Genomic DNA, 24,822 nt, shown 5'->3' with positions numbered 1-24,822 from the left:
TTCTTAGGCTGCAGATCCTATCCTCATTGAGGCTGAAAGTCTGTCTGAATTTCTCTAACGTTTAAATCACAGATTTTCAAATCTGTTTTTCTCTCCTTGTTTCTCTGCCACTATGCCGTTATACGTCCTCCAAATAAATAAATATCTCAAAACATTGTATTTTTAAACATATAAACTGTTTAATGGCATTCACAAATTAGAAACAAAACTTAAGTCCTCAGGCACATTTAGTGATAAATGAAAATATTTTACGCCAGGTAATGAGAAACTAGGCAAAAGAAAGAGATGGACAGATAGAAGAATCTGGTATGTGAAGAATAACTTTCTACAAACTACTTCAGCTACTCCTAAATATTCTGCTCCCTCAGCAAATGTATCATTGACTTATGAAATACACCCAAACAGTAGATTTAAGTATGTTAAACTTAAATATATATATATATATATATATATATATATATATATATATATATATCCTAAAAGTAAATTTAGGTATGTTAGCCTTAGGATCACCAAATACCTTCTCTTCTATTGTCCTTTCTCTGCTAACACACACATTCAATAATTTTGACTGTTGTACATCCAAAGTTGTATTTTTTTTTTTCCAGATGTAGCCTTGTTTTCATCAAATTTAAGTTTCACATTTCTCCTATGAAATCTTATAAAATAATTGCAGTAAACTCATGAACATGTTCCCCAAAACAATTAAGAGCACAGTTTTATTTAAACATAGAAAGACTGATAATATGGAAAATGATAGAACACACTGAACTACAGCATTCAGTGTTACCAGAAATCAGATATCTGAGAAGTACCGAAGAAATAATTGCCATACTATATTTGTTTCATAAGAAATAAATGGTGCTGTGGGTTTGTTTGTTTGTTTGTTTTGCTATTAATTAAGTATTATTTTTATTTAATGAGTTTCCCAATGTGTAGTTATCATTTTCGTAGCAGATTGAAATCAAAATTATTTGGCATTTCTATTTTTCTGTTTTGTTTGTTTTTTTTTTGTTGTTGTTTTTGGTTTTTTTTTTTTACTCAGGGAAAGTGAAAAGGTCACTTTCTGCTATAAAATACATGTCTACTTGTCTCATTAGTTTGTGATGTACTAAAATAATACAGCATACTTTTTTTAGACTCAATTCCACAAATCCCTTAGGTGCTCAGGTAACAAGACTGTCATCAGGTTTGTGCTTGTGTGATGTGGGCATGCATGCTACATTAAAATTTGTGCTATTAGGTGGCAGTCTACAAGATGATGTTAACTTTTGCTCGCTTTGAAGCATAACTGGGCCTATAGGGAAATTTTCTATTCTCTGAAGGTATCAGTTCCCTGTAGCCCTGGTGATGTAACAGAGAGATCTAAGTGAATATACTTTCCATGTAGTTTATTTTGGTGTTTGAATATCACATCCTAAACACAAACATAAGAGTACAAGTGCATGGAAGATCACATACATTCAAGTATGGTCTGTAAGACTTTCCATTTTTTAGTTGTTTTGTAAAGCCACTGCTTTAGGTGCACATTAATCTGACCTGACCAGGCATCAAACTGAAGAAGACAGTCCAGGATATTGAAATGTTTTCTGCACAACAGTGTATTTCAAAGTTAATTATGGCTCAGTTGTTCTTGACCTTTGACCTTTTCAGTTCTTGAAATTTGGATAGATTTGTTTCTGCTGAGAAAATGATGCTAAAGAAACTGGTAAAAAAGCTCCCAGTTGCAGCTGGTACTTTCAGTGACACATTGAAACCTACAGTACCAGTTCCTGGAAAATTAGATCAGCTGCCTAAATGGAGCAACTATAATTGCATGGAATACTCTTTTTTTTTTTTTTTATACCTTTATTCAAGAGCAAATGCAACATTGCTATTATTGTTTCAGTGCACAAGTGTTGGGGGTAGAGATAAGTCTGTAACTAAGCTCTGACAGTAGTCATTGGTCTTGAAGATTAATGATGCAATTCAATACATTGGTAAGGTATTAATGAAACACGAGTGTGGTACATTGTAATGAATGTTTCTCCACTAGCCTGTAAAAGAGGCTTTGCAGCAGCATAACTCTCTGTTGAAAGTGCTTATTTGAAACTATCACCACTACTATTTGTGGGATCTTCTGTCACTGTGTGCACGAGTTAAATTGAAGCCAATAGTTTATTATTTGTCCATGATCATTAATTGCAAAGATGTATTTATTTCGTAATTATCAATCCAGTGTGAGGCCAAAATATATTTCTTACTGGCCACTGAGAAATTGCAAACTATACTTACGTTGAGGGGATTTTTCTTTTGTTTTTAATTGGAAGCACTGTTTGCCACTGTCCCTGAGCAGGCCTCAAGTGATCTTGGCTTGTAAGCATAAGTCACAGGGGAATAGTTTAATTGGAGTACTCGAAACTGAAAGTTACTCTCTGCCCGCCATCTGTACCTTATTAGTTTGGTCACTTATCAGCATAGGCTACTGCTATAAATATAATCACGTATGAAATGCTATTAGAAGTCAGTTTTCACAGTTGTGAATTATGGCTCCGGTAAAAACAGTAGATGTTGCAATCAAGAAGACTTCTACATTTTCAAAATGATGGGAAAGCAATTAAGGTGAATTCCTTGTTTTCTAAAGATTGCAGATATTTAGTGTGAAATTCATTAACAGATCTGTGAAACAGCTACCACTTCTTTCAACCCAAAGGATTTATATAAAGCGTTGTTACGGTAAACAACTTTCAAAAACCTAATTGTTGTTTACATGTTATCATACAGAAGAGGTGAAGTCTTTAGAATAGTGTGGGTCTGTTAATTGAAATTTATCATTGTCCGTGATTTCTAAGGGATTCTAATTGCTGATGCCAGCCCAAACCCTTTACCTAATTTTAAAGATGAGATATGTAATGCCAGGGAAATAATAATTCTTTTTTCAAAGATGATGTTACTTTTTTTTTTTTTTTTTTAATTAAGAGAAGAAGATCGTTTGAAAAAGAATGCTGAATTATTCAATCACTAGTGCTACCTATTCAAACTTGCTCTTTATTTCCAACGATTGTTATTCTAAAATTGTATTTTTGAAATAACGAGAATATGAAAGCTGTAGCATCCTTCCAAATATTTTCCTAGAGCAGGCAAATGATATAAAAATATTCAGCCAGGCTTGTGACTGTCTCAATTCTAGTAACAACATTCTGGGGACTTGTGTCCCCAGACAGATACAACTTGCTGTTATCACATTCATCGTAGTCGTGACAGAGAGCAAGTTCTCCTGTAATATGAAAACACTTTTATTTTGTAGCTAGATGGAAGAGTCATCTTTTGGAAATTAGGGATGAAGAGATTTGAGAAAGACAGTGGAAGTCAGACAGACTGTCCCTGTACTATTAAAAGAAAGCACATGCCTCCTTTCCCATAGCTAATCTAGGCATTCATCTGAAATGAGACAAGGTCTTTGACTTTAGCGGAAAAAGCTAAACTGCTTAAAAAAAGGTGCCTGTGACACTATCTACATACGTAAACCTAGGCAAATACTGAGGTGCATCACTTGATCTGGGCACTAGGCAGTGGGAGGTTCTACTGCTGATGCTGTCTTTATGTGAATTGTGATGCGTCAAGCTTCCAAAATTAGGTGTAAGTACTATAGAAGAGGAGGTTCACACAGACATGGTTCCTTGTATTACAGCTTTAACCTCCAAATGCCTCTTGTGAAAGGGCAAAGCATCACAAGATTATGAATGAAATTGGTTGTTTCTTTGCAAAAGTTTTCTAGTTTTAATTCCACGATTCTTATAAGTGTGTGACACGCAAAGTATCAAAATCTGGGTGAATAAAATTGAAGATGTGAAAGCTCTGTGAGAAAATGAATGTTTGCTTACTTGCTTATTCTCGTTATTGCATGGAAGTGAGAAGTGAAAGTATTTTCATGCCACAAATTTATTAATAGGTTTCCTTTGGTAATCCAGAATGATTTATGACTAAAGTAACTGAAATTTCCCTGTCAAAGCTATAATCTTAACTAAAGCTGTTGTGCTTGCTGTAAAGCAGCGGTAGATCAAGTCGAAGTAGCTTGCTGTAGTATTTCATATTCTGGTGTGCTGATGTAAGGCTTCATGGAGAAAAAAGAAAAAGTGATCAGATACTATGATATGTTAAGTGAGTTTATATATTCAGAAATAAAGGTAGAAGAAAGAATTGATCATCTAGTTTGCTGCTATGGATAGCATGTACCATATAATTTAATGGAGGTTCTTGATAACTCCACAATTTTAACTCAAGAATTGAAATATGTTGCCTTGAAGCTATTGATGTTAAGATAATTATATATCCTTTCATATTTCAGTGTAATTAACTTTTAATTTATATTTTCTGAGCCATTAAATCCAGAAATGCAAATATACTGAAATTTTAATTTACAGCAGCAAGTAGTGGTCAACTGGAAAAACACTGAAATAAGGAAAATTTTTAGTGTTTCTCCTGTGAAAACTGCTGAAATGAGGATTAGGGAATAGTTGCTTCTTGGCCTGGCTGCAAATTTGTAAATGAAGAGGAAAAAAGCCAGTATAGTTCAAACAATGTTTTCTTGCACCTCTCTCCACTCCGCATTGAAATAAAACACAGAAAATGGTCTGCTGGGCCCGGACCAGCATGCCAGACTTGAAAAAGCAAGACATTTCCTCTTTCTTCTATCCTTTGAAGCGTGGTATTATAAAGTGGTTCATGTTGGTATGTATGTCAATAAAGCTTAGAGTTGACAGGTATCACAAAATAAAATGAAATAAATAATACAGGTTGAAATCTCAGGCCTGGACAAGAACAGCAAGGCTTCCCTGCTGCCTGTGCTGCCACAATCGACCAATTGATGAAAGCAAACCCAGAAGAAGACAGGTTAGTCTTACCTTGGGCCTGAAGAATCTGCAAGTACTGTTGTTAGAGAATCATCACTCCCTCACAATGACTGTGTTGCACTTAGGCCTATAAGACCATTTTTGCAAGAGTGATGGAGGCCAATGGTCATTTTGCATGTGCTTGAAAGCGAAAAAAAAGGAAGCTAAGAAAAAAAAAAAAGATGTCTTAAAAAAAGGGAACTAAAAGGGACAGTTGAAAGCATGAAATATTTGCAGGTGGTATGCTGACTGCTGAAAGACAACATATTGCAGACAGTGTCATCTATTATAAAGGCTTTAGAAAAACAATGTTTAAACAAGAGGTTAGGGGAGGGTGATAGAAAAACCCTCTGAAGGCATCCTTCAGAAATCTACTGTTACGCCCGAAAGAGGAAATAATACTGCTAGAGTTTATTTTGTAGAAACATAGCGTGTGAGGCTGCAAAGGGTTTTAGCAGCAGCTTGAAAAGCTATCAAGAATAGAATACTTTTTGACCCAACAGAAACAGAAATTCTGCCAGAGTATGGAGAGAGCCAGTGGATTAGGAATGTGTGAAAAGACTGCTGTGAGATGATGATCTTTTTTTTTTTTTCCCTACTCTCAATTACCAAAGATGAGATCTATCGAAAATACAAACAATAACAAATAGAGAAAATGAATGGTACTGAATTGCTAGTTCCATGCACCTGGAAAACAAAACCACCAGCAACAAAATGAAGTGCAAAAGCTCAGTAAAATAGTGTAAAAAGAACTAAAAAGCATCCAGGTAAAAGGGGATAGTTCCTGGCAGATATAAAAACTCGCCTAAAAATTAAAATGTAATTTTAAGAAACTTCTGTTAGGAAGTCACCACCAAAAGTGTGAAATGGTGAGGAGAAACTGTATGACGTAAGTGACAACTAAATCTTAGAAGTTGAATAACTGTGTGACAAAGCAATAAGAAAAACTCAGTAATATAAATACTGAGTATTGTATGTATACATAGCTATGAGTTTATTGTTAATGTTCAGTTGTCAGACCTTGAGGTTATGGTATTGTCAGCTGAGCATTCTTTCAGGTCAAGGACAAAAATTATTTTAGGGATTCAGAGAGGACCAGGCTTCAAAGACTGTTACTATGCTATTGTCTAAACCTGTGGTGTGTGTGCACATCAGTCCATGCTGCACCTGAATGCTGTGAGCAGTTTTGTTCTCTTCCACTTCAAGGCAGAAACAAGAGAAGCAAAACAGATGTAGAGGAAGGTGACAGATTTCGTCAGTATAGGTCTGCTTATGCACACGGAGAAATACTTCAGTTTAAGAAAAAGGCAACTGGAGGGGGGTCACATGACAGAAGACTGTAAAATCACCGAGGCCATGGAAGAGATGTGGTAGCAAATGATTGTTCTCTTTCTCTCTACTCCCTCCTGCTTCCCCATAAGAACAACCCATCAGATTGCATTACCCGATGGTAGGTTTGAATGAGCAATGGGATATGCTTCCTTACACCATTTGTAGTGCAGATGAGAATCTTATTGCACAGGATGAAAAAGATCCTACAAATGTACATGGATTTAAAAAGTGGTTGGACAAATTAATGTCAGGAAACATCTTACTGTTAAATACAAAGATGCCATGAGAAGCTCCGCAAGCTACTGACTACTAGAAAGTTGTGCCCCTGAAATCATCCTAAATTATTTTGGAAACAGTCAGACCAGAAAACCATTCCCTCTCTTCTCTTCGCTTCGCTTCGCTTCTGTTGCTCCTTAAATATTTTAAGATTGGCCTGAAGAAAGGGCCACCTTATTTAAAAAAAAAAGAGAGAGAGAGAAAAAAAGGCAGTAATAGGATGCTTATTGCAGATGTGAAAGAATTATCACCTTCATTGAATCAGTTACACAAACTAGAAAAAATCAAATCTGCTTACAGCATTTCTGTCAGGAATTCAAAGACAAAGTTTCAATTACTGTTCTGGTATAGCTGTAATAACAACATGGAAAATTCCTTTAGCATCTAAAATTTTCAAAACTTAGAAAAGATTGTGTAGATCTCAGAATTAAAGGTCATGACTTTAATACTAATTCCATGGTTTGAATTTGTCATCAAGTTGTTAAGTGGTTTTTGTATGCTTGTATATCATCAATGCAAGGTTTTATAACTTCATTTTCTTCATATTGTGCCTTATGTTATCAAAATGTAAATGAAAGCAGAATTTGGCTTCACTTGAAAGACAAAATAAATACAATTTTTGATGAACAAACCTCAGCCTACTCAGGGATATTTGCCATGGCTTTATTGACTCTCCTGCCTTAGCCTGAACAAAATTCGTCAAAATCAGAATTATTTCCTGACAAATTAGGTTCGATATGACTGGAATCATACACAAGGATCTGTCGTAAAAGAAGATATCACTTCTCTTTTATCTTCTGTATACCAAACACAAAACATTTGCATTCACATATATTTTGTATGCTTCTTTGAAGCTGCTGAAATAAGGCGAACACTGATGTACAGAGCTGGTCACTGAAGTGCAAATGTGAGACTGTCATGTCAGGGTAATTCCAAGGGTGGCTCTTGAGCCTTCTCAGAAAGTCCTTGTTAGTGACAACCCTTTTGAACAATGCAGCAGTTGTGATCTCTCTCTGCAGCATTTAAGGGACTTGGTGCATTGGTCCTACAGCATAATTCAGACCTCAGTAAAAATCTTTCTTAGAAGTGAGAATAACCTCTATACTAGTTCCTAGTACTATGAGATGGTTGAGTGTTCTCAGGTGTCAGAGGTGCTCAGGTGTACGTATACACACAGGTGGAGGAACGTTTTTACTCTCTTCTTCCAATATGTAAATGCATTGCTCTTGCTAATATGAAGAAAGTTCCATGAAAGATTCACAAGCATTAATTTTCTAAATAATCTCACATTACCACAGCGCTTGAAGCCTTTTCGGCAAAGGAAGTCAATAAAAAGAGAAAAGCAGAGCTTTATTTGCACACATGAACAGGCACAAAGCAGGATTTTCAACTGGCACTGGAGTGATGAGAGCAATCCCCAAAGAACGCTTCCTCTAGACCAGTCCTTGAATATTTAATAATGGTGAATTACCAGAACCCTTCAACCATAATGAAGGAATAAGCAGGCAATTAGAGCAAACTCCAAATCCCTCACCCTAAAAACCCTCCAGCCTTTTAACTCTCTCGTCACAAATACCATTCCCTCTGATTTCTCTCACTTATTTAAAAATCAAAGTAAGAAAACAATTTTTATTATCTCTTAGAAACCCTGCTCCATCGCAATTCTCAGAAAGAAAAAACCCAAAAACCTGTGTTAATATCTTATGTAGTAATATTTAAAGCCACTATTACTTACTGAAGTTTTACTGTAGCATCTTGAGCTGCTATCACAGCCATTCTCATATAAAATATATGATATTCTTTGGAAACTCTTTTTCAACTGTAGAAAATGAAATGTTTAATCTTTGTAGTATATCAGAAAAGGGACTAAATGTCAGCACTGTCCTAGATCATGAGCAGTCTTGTGTGCTGGCCATCTTTCTGTTAGTATTAGAGAAATTAGTCGCAATGACAGCTTCACAATTGTTTTAAAATATTTCTGAAATCCTTATATGTGAGGAATGGGTTGGAGAGATGAAAGAATAAGTATTTAGACCTAATCTGAATGTAAGACAGAAGATTCAAATATATGGACTGCTGTAATCATTAAATATAATTGAAATGAGTAATTATTCTGTGCATCTATTTCAGAACATTATTCTGTGGGATCTGTCCCTCTAGATTGGTTGAGGGACTTGCTGTCTTAAGATCTACTGATAAATGGATGTAGAATGGAAATTAAGCAGTCGTGGCGTCTGGATGTCAAAGAAATCTAAGTTAAACACAGTTATGAGAAACTGCAATCACACTGAAGTGGATTTGAATCATTTAGGTAACTGGCCAACAGGTAGTAAATGTAGAATGGTTACATAGAATAATTAGTTTAGGAAAAAGAAACCAATCATCCAGTACACTGGCTAGGAAATAAGTTGTTGATTATTATGGAAAAGTCACTGAACTAAATGAGACCGTGCACAGCAGTATGGATCAACACAAACCAGTCATTAGGCTGATGCATCAAGAGGGTAAAGAGAAAACAGGTGATCTAATTCCTATTTGTAACATGACTTTTACATATGGCAGTACAATTAGGAATAAAAACCAGTAAAGTGACACTTAAGACCTTAACTTAATAGAGATATATTTCATAATAAATATTCACTGTGAAGATGACGCATAATTGCATAAGAAATTTTTCACTACCATCTAGTATTTTGCGTGTAACGTTGCTCTCTGGTTAATGGAAGCAATCTCATGGTCTGTGGGGTAGAAAGAATTTTTTTTAACATTGTTCTCCTTTTAATGTGCATAGACATCCTCCAAGCTATATTAGGTTCTTCTTCAGCTTGATGAAAACACAGACAGATGGCCTTTGATTTACCCATAACCATCTGAAAAGTCATGTCCCCTGAGACGAAGGAAGGTGGCAAATGGCACAGAGAAAATGGAGGAGAGGAAACAAAGGCATGCTATTTTCACACGCTGTGGACATATGTGATAAGAACTATTGGATGCATCACATGTCAGGCACATTTTAGAGCGAAAACTAATGACTAGCCGTATAAAGGCCAATGAATGATAAGGGTCCTAGTATGAGTCCATGTTTCCAAATGAGAAAATAATCAGCTAAATTCAAAACACTACATTTCCTGGGTTACGGTGAAAGAGTAGGTGTCAAAATAGACATTATGTTTGTCAGGAGACACATAAGACTGTCAGACCTATCTTATGAATTGCTGGCCTTGATTTTTATTCCCATATGCTCTGCATAATGTCTTTTAAATGAAGTGCTGTTCATTAGTAATACTCCAATACATTATTCTAATATGTTATTGAAATGATTAGCTTTACATCTGCATTGCATTCTCAGGGTGTTCAGATTTCTTAATTTGGAACATTTTGAGTTTTAATTCATTCTGAAAATCATATGCAACAGTTGGCCTAAGCAGAAGTTTCAGTAACTTAAAGTAATGCAAATATCAATACATGTTATTTTTCTAATGTATTACTTCATCTTCTCAAGCAAAGTAGAAAGGCAAGAAGTGTGTTAGACTTTAATTTAGATAAACAGGAGAGTTGAAGCTGAAACTTCAGAAACTGAAGTGATGATATTTGTTATTTGGTTATCCCAAGGACTTCACAATCCTAACCCTAGCTTAGTAGAAAATAATCATGTTATTTTCATCATACATATGATGAAACATATGATGAATACATATGAGGAGCACACCGCTCCTTATATTAAGAGTTTGGATTCATTATCTTTAATCAGAAAATATACATATGAACCTCACCTACTACTTTGCACAGAATGAAGGGTTTTCACTCCCTGCTCATTCATTTGATCTGTGACAGAAAACCCTACTCTTAAAGCTATCGTTGCTGTCATAAACATGAATCTTTATGTTTGTGGTATTTTTTCTGGACAGCAGATAAAATTATTTTCCCCTTGTCAATTTATTAGTGTTTCCCCTGTGTGTATTGCATAGTGTAATCCAAAACCACAGAGCTGACAGTGTTGTTACCTCTTACTTTATATAGAGCAAATTATATTTTATGATCCACACTTCCATCTTCTTCTTTAGATAAATAATAAAATATGCTACAAGCAATTATTCTAAGAAACATTTTTATTGCTGTTGAAAAGGATTTCTTGTTCCTCTGCTCTGTTCTGTTGCCCTCAATTTAAATCATATTACAATGGCTATTTCGACCTGTATTTGCAATAAGATTTTGCCAGAAATTATATTCCCTCTAAAACTGGTTTGTTCAAGACTCTGAATCTCTCCTTTGATGATTATAGTAATAGAACAATAAACCCTTTTACAAATTCCTGCAGCTTGTTTTCATGTTGCAGTTGCTATCAGCTTTCTTGCTTTACTGAAATATTTTGAGTGTTTCACTGTTTTGACCACTAGTTATTGAAGACAGAAATACTAACTCTATTCTTTTACCCTTTTCATTCTTTTGCACCCTTCTTCAGAGCAGTTACAAATGTAGGCGTAATGTGGAATAAGAAGATCATTAATGAGACTTTGTTAATGTTGGCAACAACTCAAGAGACTCTTCTTGCTATGTTAAAGAAATTCACTTGTAAATCTGCATGAGAAGGTTAATGCTATTGTTCAGCATCTTAACACTTAGCTGCTCACTGCTTTTCCTGTTTCTTTGATAACTTGCCAGGCTGTATTCCAGAAATTAACCCTACCCTATGTTGCTATTTTCAGTGAGTTAGGAAGCTGTTTAGCAGTGTGTTTCCATGCACGGAACTGTAGGCTGGGTCTTAACAAATGTAGAAATTTTTGGTAGCCTCCCAGTAATGGCTTAGATGTGTCAAAACACTGACTGGAGAGATGTGTGTGATCATGGCGAAGTCATTTTCTATGTTTCTGTCCTTTTTCTGTCTCTGTCTTTTCCTTTCAAATTGCAAACTCTCTGAAAGAGATTCTATAACAGATTATGTATATCTTTGTACAGCATGGATGATAATGGTTATAATAATAATTTACTATATTACTATACATACACACATATATAATAATTTACTATAATAATATAATAATAATAATAATAATTTACAAAAATGAGTGTAAGCTCATTTCCTCCCCACAAAAAGACTAACATAATCTGCTACAGTACAATTATGCTGAAGGAGAAAATTATTTGCATGAGGCCTCAGTTTACTGGTGATGTTTAAGGCACTGGGTGAGAAAGAATGGCATGTGGTAGACTTTAAAGGGCATAACATGGTTTCTTGCATCATTTAACGCATCTGCAGGTATATAAAAACCTAGGGGTATAACACCTCTTGGCTTGTATACACTGTATAGCTTGATGCTCTGCAGCCTTTTTTATTTTTTTAATTCTTCTTCATGTCATAATTTACCTGTATTTTGAGATGATGAAATGCTGACTCCTTTGCTACTGGTAGCAAAGCTCCCTTGTTTAAGTTTCAGTTACAGAGTGGTACAACAGCTCAGTCTTCAGAGGATGCTTGTAAGAGACATGTATGTTAAATGGTTTAGTTAGTGAAAAAAAATATACTATGTATGCATTATTTTGCTTTCCTTTTACAATCAGAAATAAAAATAATCCCAGTTGTTTTAGCTAGCATATGTGGATATCTTGCTTTAACATATGTTCAAAATACGTTTAAATGTGGTTATGGTTATGTTTTTTGAAGTCTCTTTTGGAGAACGATGATAGAATATTTGTCCAAAGGAAAGTTCTTGTTAAATTGATGTGTGTGAACCAGAGAGACTCCTTCTTGAAGGGAATATTGCCAGAATATCATTTTACTAAGGAAGGGAATGGCAGTTGCTCATCTTCACTTGTCACTTAATAAAGGGACCAAGCAATATTTCAGTATTACCACTTCGGTAATAACTTTATGATAAGTTGCTATAGTAATGATTGTAACACTGAATAAACAAAGTGTTGTAGAGGCAGTCAAGTGCTGTTTCTCAGTCTTAATGATTAAGTAATGTTTATTCACATTAATGAGGATGCTCCTGCCCAGTGGTCGATTGACAAAGCTGCTGAGAAGTCTTACCTGAGAAACAAACTTGCAAATTTCAAAGCCTAGAGTAAGAACCATGTTCATATGCCATTTCTTCAGAGTTCTGCAGTATTGTGCTCTGTGTTGTCCCATTTCACATGAAACCTTACTCCTTCGGTCAATAGCGTAGCATTGCAGTGTGTAACGTGATTGTGGTATTTACACTTCTTTTGATCAGGAATGACTTCCCTGCAGTCAGTGGAGTTGTAGCAGTACAAATGAGTAGTGAGCTGGCACTGAAAATGTTGGCTTCATTATTTAAAAGCAAAAATTTATGCTAAAACTGACAGTACAGGATCTAAGTGCATTAAATTACAGAAAATTAGGTTTTTTTTTCCTTTTTTGATGAACAGAGTTTTCAAAATGGAGTGATGAAATTAGAGATGGAACTCTAATAACAGGAAATAACATAGTGCAGAAGAAATTTTAAATCCAACAGTACAAAATGTTACATTAATTTTATCTGTTGTAGGCTTCAGTGTTTATAAAAGAAAACCACTTCATATTTTTGACATGTTTGTTGAACCAAAAATAAATAAATAAATAAATAATTATGATGAAGTAACAAAATATTTTGAGGAAAAGAATTAGCAAAACATGAGTAAAATCACTGTTAGCAGCAGATCATACAAAGCAATTACCTCAGTATAAAATTATTCTAGTGGCTATAATTTTTTTTATTTTTATTTTTGTTAATATAAATGCTCATATCACATGCATTATTTCTCTTCATTTGGGAAAGGAAAAAGGAGAAGAGAGACAGAAATATAAACAAGTGTGAAATATGCTTCTTTTGCTGTGGCATTCTCCTGAACCATTCAGGATTCAAGATGATCAGCAATACTTCTCAAGAAATGCTGTCACTCATGTTTTTTGCCATCTTGGCTATTTTCTAACCTGCAGCAGGGCTTGAAGTTTTCTGTGTTCTCAAAGACTTTTTCAGCTTGCTCTTTATTAAACTGAACTCACTTAAATTCCATAGTGAAAGACTATATTTCACATATTTATATCAAGCATAATGCCTTTGCAGGATTTTGATCATTCATAACAAGGAAGGAAATTTATAGTTCATTCTGTTCTATTTGTCTGCCTACAAACAATCTTGTATAGCAATATAGGGACAAATTATAATTGCAAATTACTTTTCTGCAAAATGATTCTTGAATATTGAGATTTTTTTTTTATAATTTAAAAAGGAATCCTACAGGCATATAAAAAAAAACAACATTCTTTTTGTTATTGTTCCCACAAATGACCCTAAGGACACTTTTCCAAAGAAATCGATCTACACATTGCTTATAATTGCATGTTGGGATTTCCTAGCCTTCTTGGTCAACCTGGTCCACTGCTGTGCTACTCTGTTATTGAATTTTTTTTTCTTAAATGAGAAGTAACTTCACCAAAGTCAGTGGAGTCCTCTTAGTAGAAATGGCCATTGAACTGACACTATGCTTTAATAAGAGGGGAAGTGTTTATGTTAATGTTAAAGGATCCAAGTTCATTAAACTGCCTAGCTGATAGAAAGGCCCTTAAAGTGCCAGAAGGCAAGAAGCTGGACAGGAGGCCACTGCACAAAAAGAGATCCAGCCGCACCCTGGGCATCATGAACAGGAACAGCCAACACATGGAGGGAAGTGACTATTCCTGTCTACTCAGTATTCACTAGACCTCATTTGGATGAATGTCAGAATTTAAGGCGTGATCTATAGTTCTGCTTGAAATTGGGTCACTTAGGTGACAGAAAAAAAAATTCCATTAGAGAAGAGGCTTGCAAGTTACAACTTGCACCTAGGGTGATTGGTGTTGTACATGATGAGGAGGGGGGAAAAATAAAAAAAAATAAATTAGTTGTGTGGAGCAGAATCCTGAAGTTTGAGTAAATTCTTTCATGGATGTCAACAGTTTAAGGGCTGGTCTGGCCCGGTTCCATGACTAGTGGGATGGAGGGATCTGCAGATCTGCGCTTCCAGAAAAGGGAAACAGGGGACCCCAAATAATTAAAAACAGCGGCAACGATCTGAGGAGAAACAAACTAAGTCACTAAATATGGTATCAGAATGCAAGATAACACACTCTGGTTTTCTACTCTAAAGCTTTATAAACTTGGAATATTTTCTAAAATGAAAATTGTGAAAAAAATTCTTCCCTTGAAAAAAACACTCCTTGAACTCCAAATTGAACTTTCACTGTGAATAAATAAAACCAAACACTGAGCTATGTTAGGAGGATCATAGAATCATAGAATCACCAAGGTTGAACAAGACCTCCAAGATCATCTAGTCCAACCGTCCACCTACCAGCAGCATCAACAGCAGAATGAGCAGAGTTTATCCTCTGGCTACTTTTGGTGAGAACACAGCTTGAAAACAGCTATGGAGGTGTACGTGGAGAAGCTGGAAAGGCTGCAGTGGAAGGAATGAGGATAGTCAGTATACTAGGGCATAGGACTCTTTAAAGTACTTTAAAGAAATACATTGGTTGGGCACATGGCACAGATCCCAATTAACATAATTGAGAGCTGTGAATGCATACAGAGATTTCTCTCCTCCATTGCATTATGTGCACACTGTAACATCATTTATACATAAGATCCCTCTGGGGTTGCCTTGTGGATTGGAGCATTCTTCCAGGTCAAATCCCAGTCAGTGCACTAAGATAGCAGAGCTCACAAGTAATACAAAGGAGTAGGACAGGATGGTCTGGTACCATAGTAATATTGCCTCAAGCTGCCATTTGTCTACTTGTTCCTTAACAGTTGTCACACCAGACTGTTACTTTGTGATGAGAAGTCTTGCAGTGAGTATAGATGCTCCTCCATATAAGGATTTGCAGGATCAGGCTGTTAGTTTAGCTATGTTTGAATACTGAGGAATAGTAAGACAATAAATTAATGAATGGATTATTTCAATAGGGACATATTTTTCCTTGCCTATAGAAGTCACTAACAATACAAGCATGTTCTGTTTGTATAACCTGTCTTACAGACAGAGAATGCCATGGAAAAAAATAGACTTCACATAACAAAAAAAAAATGTGGGCAAGTTATTCTTTGACATTCTTCATGTAACAATAAAAGAAAAAAGGGAAAAAAAAATAAAAAAGAGAGATTGCAATTTCTCCATTACTTTATTTTGCATCTTTCATTTCCTTTTCCATGTCCAGATTTATTTCCATCTCTCTAATTCTGTCTTTCCATTTTCTGTTTGAAATGGTTGCCTGAGTGGTTGCCTGAGATAGGCAGAATGTCTATATTTGTATGGAAAAACTATTTAAATATGAGTTGATCAGGAGAGATATTTTATCACACATCTATCTTATGTAAGTATTCTGCTTTTTTTAATGCCGTCTATGAAAAGGGCACTTGCAGACTGTACAGAAATAGTTCCTTCCTTTCTTTTCCTTGATAAATTGAAGCACAACTGATCTCATTTGGAACAGGGAGGTAAAGTGGAAAAAAACTGAATAGTTTATTTCTGAATATATATATACTGAATATTTATTCTTTCATTTTGATTTCTTTCTGAAATTTTAAATTACAGTGTGATTTTACTTGGACGGAGAGCATGCTTTTTGTTTTATTTTAAGACCTCTTCCTTTTGTAAATGTGAGAGAAGTAAGCCCAGAAGCTTTGAGTTCCCCCCTTTCCTTTTGCTTAATCAGGTTATGACTGACTGTACTCCTCAGCTCTTAAGGGATTAGAAAGAAATTACCTGCTATTAAAGCAACAGATGTCCTGGATTCTGTGATGCCCTCTGCTGTCAGATGTGTTTTAAGGTCTTTGGGAATCCACAAGCCTCTTTATGGCTTTGCAGTTTACCAGTGTCTTCTGGGAATTTTGATAATGTTTTATATTTTCAACCATGTTTCCTGTCTGGAAAGCAAATGGATTGTGACTTTCTTCAACAAAGAAGTACTTTGAGGACAAACAATCAGTGTTTAGTTAAAACTGCAGAGTATATTTCTTCATTAGCTCACCTGTGGACCTCAGGAAAGATAACTGCTACTTTTTTTTTGCCCTGATACTCCATTTGTGATAGATATCCTAAGACAGTGTTTAACAGAGAGTTAAGTCTGTTAATGCACTCGTACTATTGGCAGAACAGACAGGAAACAGGAACCGTCCTCAGACATTCAGAAGTTTCAGCACATTGTGACTGATCTTTATTCAACAATTTTCAGTCCTTCTTGAACCCAGACATGTCAAGCAAATTTCTGGAAGAAAGTTCTTTTTCACTGTCAGCTTTTAATATTTTACTCATTCCATAAGCACGAACATATGATCAACTTTGGTGGCAATTAACATGACCCAGTAGGAATGGAGCAAGTCCTGCCATCAGTAGAGTTTAAAGGCCGTGACAACCAAATATGCATGTGCATATATATGCATATAAATTCTTTTCATGACTTCAGCGAGTTAGAAAGGATTTAAATGCTTTCTAAAAGAAGTGAATGTACTGAGAGCAAAGCCTCTCAGTTTTGTTTTTAGAAACAAGAACAAATGAGCTAGAAAGGAGGAAAGCAAGTTAAAGAGATTTGGGGGAAAAATAGATAGAGACTTCATTCAAGTTTAAAATGTACATGTTGAAAAGATGATGAGCAGAGCAAGAGCAAAATTCTTCTAAAATGGGCATTTGTAGATTTTTGTGATTTTTATTTAATTCTGCTGCTGAAAATGGATTCTCTAAATAATAAGGAAAATCTGTTGTTGTTTCTGGAACTCATGAAACTTAATTTGTTCAATATTTTCATGCTCAAGACCAGTCTTTGAATCACAGTCTCCTCAGAGGTATCATTACTGATGCTGAAGATAAGATGTTTCAACATAAAACAGCACTAAAATAAATTTGGATGTACAGATCTTACATGTAGTGTTGAAGGGGTGAGGAGAGGGTGTCTGCAAAATGGTGCGTGAAAGCAGAACAATATTTGACAAGCTGAAAATGGAGGAAACCTTAGGCGGACGTACTTCCTGATGTGTTGGATCAGTTAATACAAACCCAGGGAAAACAGAATGTATCAGAGAAAATCTCCTGGTTAGCAGGCATGAATCCCACTGCTTGCAGGCTACCATCTCAAGCCTCCTATCACTTATCTAGCCTATCTAAAATGCAATTTTTGTCCATTTCTCTCCTTGCCTACTAGGGTGTATGATGGGGTGCATTACAAAGACCATGGCCAGCAGGTCAGGTGAAATAATTCTCCCCTTCTGCTCTGCCCTGGTGATCTGGAACACTGTGTCCAATTCTGGACTCCACAGTTCAAAAAGACAGGGATCTTCTAGAGAGAGAGCAATGGAGAGTCACAAAGATAATGCAGGGTCAGGAACATTTCACATATGAGGAAGGCTGAGTGACTTGAAACTCTTCAGCTTGGAAAAGAGATGGCTGAGGGGGGACCTTATCAATGCTCATAAATATCTAAAGGGTGGATATCAAGTGGATGTGGCCAACCTCTTTCCAGAATTTTGCTGTAGCAGGGCAATAGGCAATGGACACAAACTACAACACAGGAAGTACCAAATGAACAAAAGGAAAATCTTCAGAGTGAGAGTGACAGAGCACTGGAACAGGTTGCCAAGAAAGGTTGTGGAGTTTCCTTCTATGGAGATATTCTATGGAGATAGTGTAGGGTACTTGCTTTAGCAGTGGATTGGACTAGATAATCTCTTGATATCGTATTCAGTCTCTACAATTCTGTGATTCTGTGGTGTTTGCAGGGTCAAATTTGAGATATTTTTCTTCTGGTAGGCATATCTGTGACTGGAAGGAAGAAGAGTGAAGACTGCATGTGAGAGGATTTAGAAAAATTGAATGACTATCTGAATGCCTCATAGATCACATACCATCTGCTGTTAATTTTTATTATTGCTTTGTACAGGGAAAAGAAGCTTTCCCTCCACTGGGAAATTCTGCTTAATTTAAATTAGACAATAAGAGAATTCATATTACCTGATAAGTAGTTGCATTTGGGATAATTTAAATCAGTCTGAGATCCTTTTATGAAACCCCATTCTGTCCTTGGAGCCTTTGAGCTATTACATGGAGATGCTGCAAAGCAAACAGAGCACCTGTTTTGCAAGGTAATTGGCAGGCTGAGTGTGGGTGCAGGTGTGCCATACCTCATGATTCTGCTTGCTCTCCATACTGTTGGGTGCTAGTTCATCCATAGAGCAACGTCAACATGAACATGCAATTTTTAAAGTAGTAGACAGAAAACTGCATTGAGCTGAGCTGAGCTGTTGTATGCTTGCTTTTCCACAACTTATCTGCCCGCATGACATGAGATTTTTGGACTTGTAGAAAGATACTCAGCACACCTAGGCTCTCCTACTGCAGAAGCTTGTGGAATTCAATCTGTGCACTGTCCCTGCATAACATGTAGGTCTTAAATCTGGATGTAACTGGTAGTCAGAATCTCCCAGAGCATGAATATATTGAAGGGTTTAGACAGGGTGCAAAAACTCACTACATATGAATAAGGAAAGTCAGCTGAGGGGAAGGAAAGGGTCATGCAAAAACTTGAGTCACGGTATAACAAATACATCTTGCACATTCCAACACTTTCTAAGGACAGATGCTGAGTTCCTTGAACATCATAGTTATTAAGGTCACTGTGAAACAGAGACCAAGGCAGTGAATGGATATTGAGAAGAGAATAAAAAGGAGAACGTGCACATGCTGAAATAGGAGTGTAAGATAGCATTAATATGTATAAATGTAAGCAGATGCAAGATAAATCCTTTTTTGAAAAAGCTAAGAGTTTTTAAACAAAATGTTCTGAAAAATGAGTTCAGCTATGTGTTTTGTTTTCCACACTCATGACTTAACGTTTGATCACTTTGAACATTTGGACATTGGGACTGGACTGGAAGGAGGAATAATTAACAATTCTTACGAACTGCTTACATATCCAGATCAGGATTTCTTGAGATAAGCTGGACTTCTGCTCTAAATTACTAATCTAAGATAGTAAGTAGCTTTTCAGTAACAGTGGAAGTGCTCAATACATATCCAGTAATGCCAAATAGCATCTGGTGCTAGTTGTGGTTGAAAATATAATTCAATATAAAAGGGCTGAGAGCACCTTTAAAACTGCCACAAGCCACCTAAACTTATGTTGTCGTGTGTTTTGCAGTCTAGCACTCATCCAGCTTTTTTTATCATCCATAACATTTTGTTTATAAAAATTGCAGGCAGTAAGTGTATTGCAGAATGGCAAGACTTAACACATAATGCATTTCAGAAGCATCTCAGGCAGACCTTTTTTTTTTTTTTTTTTTTTTTTTTTTGCCAGAATCTGTTGATATACTCTAAACCCAAAGCAATTGAGTGAAGTATTCTATGATTTACTAAGATCTAGACCTTTTAAAAGATCTAGATTACATTATATTGAAATGGCAGCTTGATCTAACACAGAAAGCAAGATATTCTTTTAATAATTATATCAGCATCACAGCAGCTCCACTTTAATTAAATCTTCACAATTAGTCAGGCTTGTTATTGTATGTCATTAGTCTTCTTAATTCCATTTTACCTATTATCACCTCATTTTCAAGAAAGCATCTGTCAGAGGGAAGCTACTTTTCCACCTCACTTCATCGCTTACTGATTTACACCTAAAAGGCTTTAGGCAGTTATGTTAACAATTAGGAATTGTCTTGATGAAAGTCTAAAGAATAGAAAAAAAATATGCTAGTGCAATGAACTGAATATAAACATGAAGAACAGATTCTGGAATTCAGTAAGCTTTTTCCTTTTGGGGTTTGCATAGAAATTTGCTTTAATTCTTTCAGAAATGTTCATTCTAGGAGATATTTCAGTGCAAATTCTTCGCTCAGTTTGCTTTCTGAACACAAGGGATGCAGTGAAATTGTTATATTCATTGGCTAAAATGTTAGCTGAGCATCAGTGTTTTTCTTGGTTTTATATCTCCAAAAGAACAGCTGAGATAATAATAACAATGATTAAAAATATATAGCACTTTCATTTTGAGCATTTCAAATATTATGCAACCTTTGTTCATCCTCATGACTGACATTCAGCTTATGCACAGCTGTAAGATTTGTTTGTGTTCTGAAAGCTGAACAGAATATTGTTCAGTCTGACCTAGCATTATTGGAAGTTTTATTATGGCTAAGGGAACTAGCATTGTTCAGTCTGGAGAAGAGGAGTCTCAGAGGAGACCTTATTGCTCTCTACAACCACTTGAAAGGAGGTTGTTGCGAGGGGGGTATCAACCCCTTCTCCCCCCCCCAGGTAGAGACAGAATAAGAGGGAATGGCCTCAAGTTGCACCAGGGGAAATTCAGGTTGGATGTTAGGAAAAAAAATATTTTCTGAAAGAATGGTCAGGTGCTAGAATGGGCTGCCCAGGGAGATGGTGGAGTCACCATCCATGTAGATGTTCAATAAATGTTTAGATATTGGGCATGGTTTAGTAGGGAAATATTGGTGACAGGTAGACAGTTGGACTGTATGATCTTGGAGGTCTTTTCCAACCTTGGTGATTCTGTGCTTCTAGTGAAGTTCATGGCAGAACTGAAGTGACAGATATGCTCTATTATTTTATTGCCAATGCTTGTCTTCAAAGAATGGAATAAAATAGTAATCCAGAACCTGATAAGCAAAGTGCTGGTAGCAGCTTTCCTGCTTGAAAATCTGTGGATTTTATTTCCCTTTGTGCAGGAAAAACTTTTGGTCTCTCTCTCCTCTTGCACATCATGTGTGGACATACTTTGGCAGTTTTCTTCTGATGGGAAAAAAGCAACAATAGTACAATTGATGTTAATTTAAAGTTCTGTAGGAAGTATATAAGGAAGATTGGTGTAGACTTCAATAGAGTACTGAGAAATAACTGGCATTCAGAGGAGAAAGAAAATCAAAGGTATTTTTCATTTTTTACAGTAACGCTCTGACTGACTTCCAGTCCAAAAGAACAAGTAGTGAGCCACAGATGCAATATTAATTTCAGTCACTCACTAATGCCTCTTTATTTGTTAACCCATTGAGAACTCACACATCTTCTAAGACAGTACATTTTGCGTGTCACAATAAATTGATTCTTGTCTGTAAAAAATGCTTTGCTGGTAACTCCATATACTTGAAGGGAATTCCCCTGCAGTCATTTCTCCTGTTCCATGTTCAAATCTTCTCTGGGATGAGCATTAATAGGTAATCTGGTCTGGGAACACAAGAAATGCTGAAACTGCCCTGACCTTTGTTGTGGATAAGCTCTAACAGTAGTGTCCTACCGTGGGGGTCAAGATTAACCTGTCTAATAATGCTAATTTTATCCAGAAACTGAAAGTAACATGTGACTTTGAGAATCATAGGTGTCTCTGTAAGTAAGAATGTAAAACAATAGCTATAGCTATTAATTAATTGATCTCTCACTCCCAAGTAATGTTTTCATCAGAAGCAAATTCACTACCTTTTTCCAGATTTGATCACTCTTTTTATTTTTTTAATTATTATTATTTATTTTATTTTATTTTATTTGGGGTGGTGTTTGGGATTTTCAGCCTAAGGATGATTCATTTGCTGCATATTCTTCTTACAGTTACGGTGGTGGTCTTTCATCTATTTCTCTTTAAGAGTATCAGAGATGCAATATTTGTAAAAGCAGAGGTTTTCCTTTAGGCTAAAAGAAGAAAAATGATAGGCCTGAAGAAGTACTTGAAAGTTAGCCTGTTTCTTCCATTCTCTTCAATAGATTTAAAAAGAAATTACCACATCTGGTTCTCTGAGGTTCTGTACAAGCATACAGCAGAACAGTGACTGGACAGTGCTCTGAGCAACATGATGTAGCTGTAGGTGTCCCTGTTCATTGCAGGGGAGTTTGGCTAGGTGACCTTTAAAGGTCCCTTCCAACTCAGATGTTTCTATGATAAGCCAAGGCAGAGCAGATGATTTCAGACCAATGTGGTGAACAAGGAAGCAGTGAGATAGCACTTGCCAGCATGGTGCAAGGTGTAACAGAAGCTCTTAAGTTTCCATGAGCATCAGAGAAGAAGAGAGTCCTACAAGGATGTGTGAAGGAATATGGTGTTTGGAGATGGCTGAGGAACTCCTTCCAGGTGTGAATTTGTGAAAAGTGCAGGAAGTTGGGACTGCAGGGCAAGGGATGCCAAATCACGCTTCCATGAGTGAGCGGAGATGAGGAACATGTGGGTAAGAAATAAAACACCTCAGTGGGAATGACAAGTAACTTTTGCTTGATGTGATTGAGAAAGGGAAAGCCAGTGGAGGAGTGAAGAGAGAAAGGTTGTGTGGTGAAAGCAGCAGACAAGGAAAAGATTTCTCTCAGAGGTACTCTGTTTTGATATGAGGAAAGCTACTAATATTTTTTTTTAAACTTACCGGAGTGAGGAATTTTTAAAAATTGCTATAGAACTGTAAATCTTTTGTAGTAAAAGAGAATGGATGAGTTTGTTTTTTAAATACTCATTATGAAACTGGGATTCAAATCACTTTCATTACATCATTTCATATATTCTTTTATTTTTCTTTGACCTTGACAAATGTGATTTGTCTTTCTCGTATCTTACCTGAGTGCTTCTAAGATAAAATTTTAAATCATGTGAAGTTAGACAACACAGCTTTATAGCCTCTGCTAGAGGAGTATTTTCTGTGTGTAAAAGCCTCTTGAGCAAAGCTCTAAAGCCACGTGTTTTAACTGTTGTTGAGTACTGTCTTCTAAGAAATCTATACAATTTAAGCAGACAAATTTCAGCAAGACTGATCTAAGCCCTTAAGAAAAGTCCTTATATGTCACCATCTGGAATCCCACATCGATAGTGAACTCAGTAAACAAACACCATCTGTATATCACTGCATCAGATTGGTAGCCTCTGCCTATAGAATGTAGTAGTGATCCAACACGTCTACACAGCACCTAAGATATTTTCCCCTGTTTGGCACTCTGTCACCCCCACCAAAAACAACCAGACATTTTTAAAATGTAAAAAGCTGATGGTACATATCCTGCAATGCCCCCTGTATATGTTATGGTAAGTACAAGGAAAATCAAGAAAAATATAGGCTATTTCTGATCTCCAGCAAAGCTTCCTCATATTTGTTCCCTACAAATTGCTACAGATTCTGTGTGTAGGTTAGGAACTATCACGTCATATGTTGAGAATGTCATTCTTTTTTTAACAGCTAAAGCTTTAATACAAGGGTAGTTGGCTGACGTGGCATCAATTGAGCTTATGTTGTTTCAGAACAAATCTGGTGGCTCCCAGATGATTTTCAGAAATTCTGGTTATTCACCAAAGGAAGGATTTGGGGATGTCTGACACCTCTTTCACAGACTCCTTCTAAATTTGAAACAATACTAAAAATGCCATTCTGCTTCTTTTCCTAACTGATGAAGTATGAAGGGATAATGAAACCATTCACACATTAAAGAAATCCCTCATAAAAACAAACAAACAAATAAAAATCCTAACCTCATTACAACTAAGAACATTCTTAATTGCAGGGAAGAAATAAGAGGAGTGGAGAGAATGGTGAAGTTCTGTAGTGCTCCAGAATGCTCCACAAACTCATAAACCTGCATAAACTGCAAAAAAAAAGAAGAAAATATTTTTACTTTTAGTTGCAGACATCACATAATCTGGCATTCATTTGCCAGCAGTAGTGAAAAATATGCTGGCATTCTAGTAGTCAGGTTGTCAAAGTGACCTTTTTTAATGTCACACGTCACAGAATTTCATGTCACACTAAGACAACATGACAGGACAGAGCCAAGCTTTTCTAATGTTTCCCCTTCACCTTCTCAAAAGTGCTTTCATCCTAAAGAAGAAGGTGTGTGCATTCCTTGATGATTCAGTGGTCACTACAAAGAGAAAGGTCACATGGCTATGATTTTTTTTTTAAAGAAATACTGTAAAATTGAAATAAACTGGGGAAGTAGTTGTGGTGTTTAACATTAGATGACAAGAACAAACTTGAAATGTCAGAGCTGGTTTGGAATGTCACTCGGATTCTATATGCAGTCATCACCGTTCAACTAACAAATGCAACCTAAATGAAAATGTTCAATTCGAGCTGCAGCTTACAGCTGGTGACTGAGAACACCAAAAGGCACAGTATGTGCAAATAACATTTTCACAGATAGAGAGTATGGCTAATTTTATCATAAAATGTAGAAATCAACTTTCGTATCTCCTGTTATAGGCATAAGATATAGGCAAATAGATTACAGGAATTTCCATTTTTTAGATTTTTTCAGATTTTTTCTTTGTTTGACTTAAAACTCTAGAAGTACAGTGATGAAGCAAAGTAAATTCTTGATTTGGTACTTA

At 36.0% G+C, this 24,822-nt stretch overlaps 1 protein-coding gene across 2 annotated transcripts in view; it reads left to right on the top strand.

Moving 5' to 3' along the window:
- The window catches only part of DSCAM (DS cell adhesion molecule), a 460,003-nt gene that overhangs the window by 211,507 nt on the left and 223,674 nt on the right, over positions 1 to 24,822 (top strand). The window lies entirely within an intron of this gene.

Source organism: Phasianus colchicus, chromosome 1 (genome assembly GCF_987193195.1).
Source record: "Phasianus colchicus chromosome 1, bPhaCol1.hap1.1, whole genome shotgun sequence".
In the NCBI taxonomy this organism is placed as follows: Eukaryota; Metazoa; Chordata; class Aves; order Galliformes; family Phasianidae; genus Phasianus; species Phasianus colchicus.
This window is presented reverse-complemented; position numbering and strand designations above follow the sequence as displayed.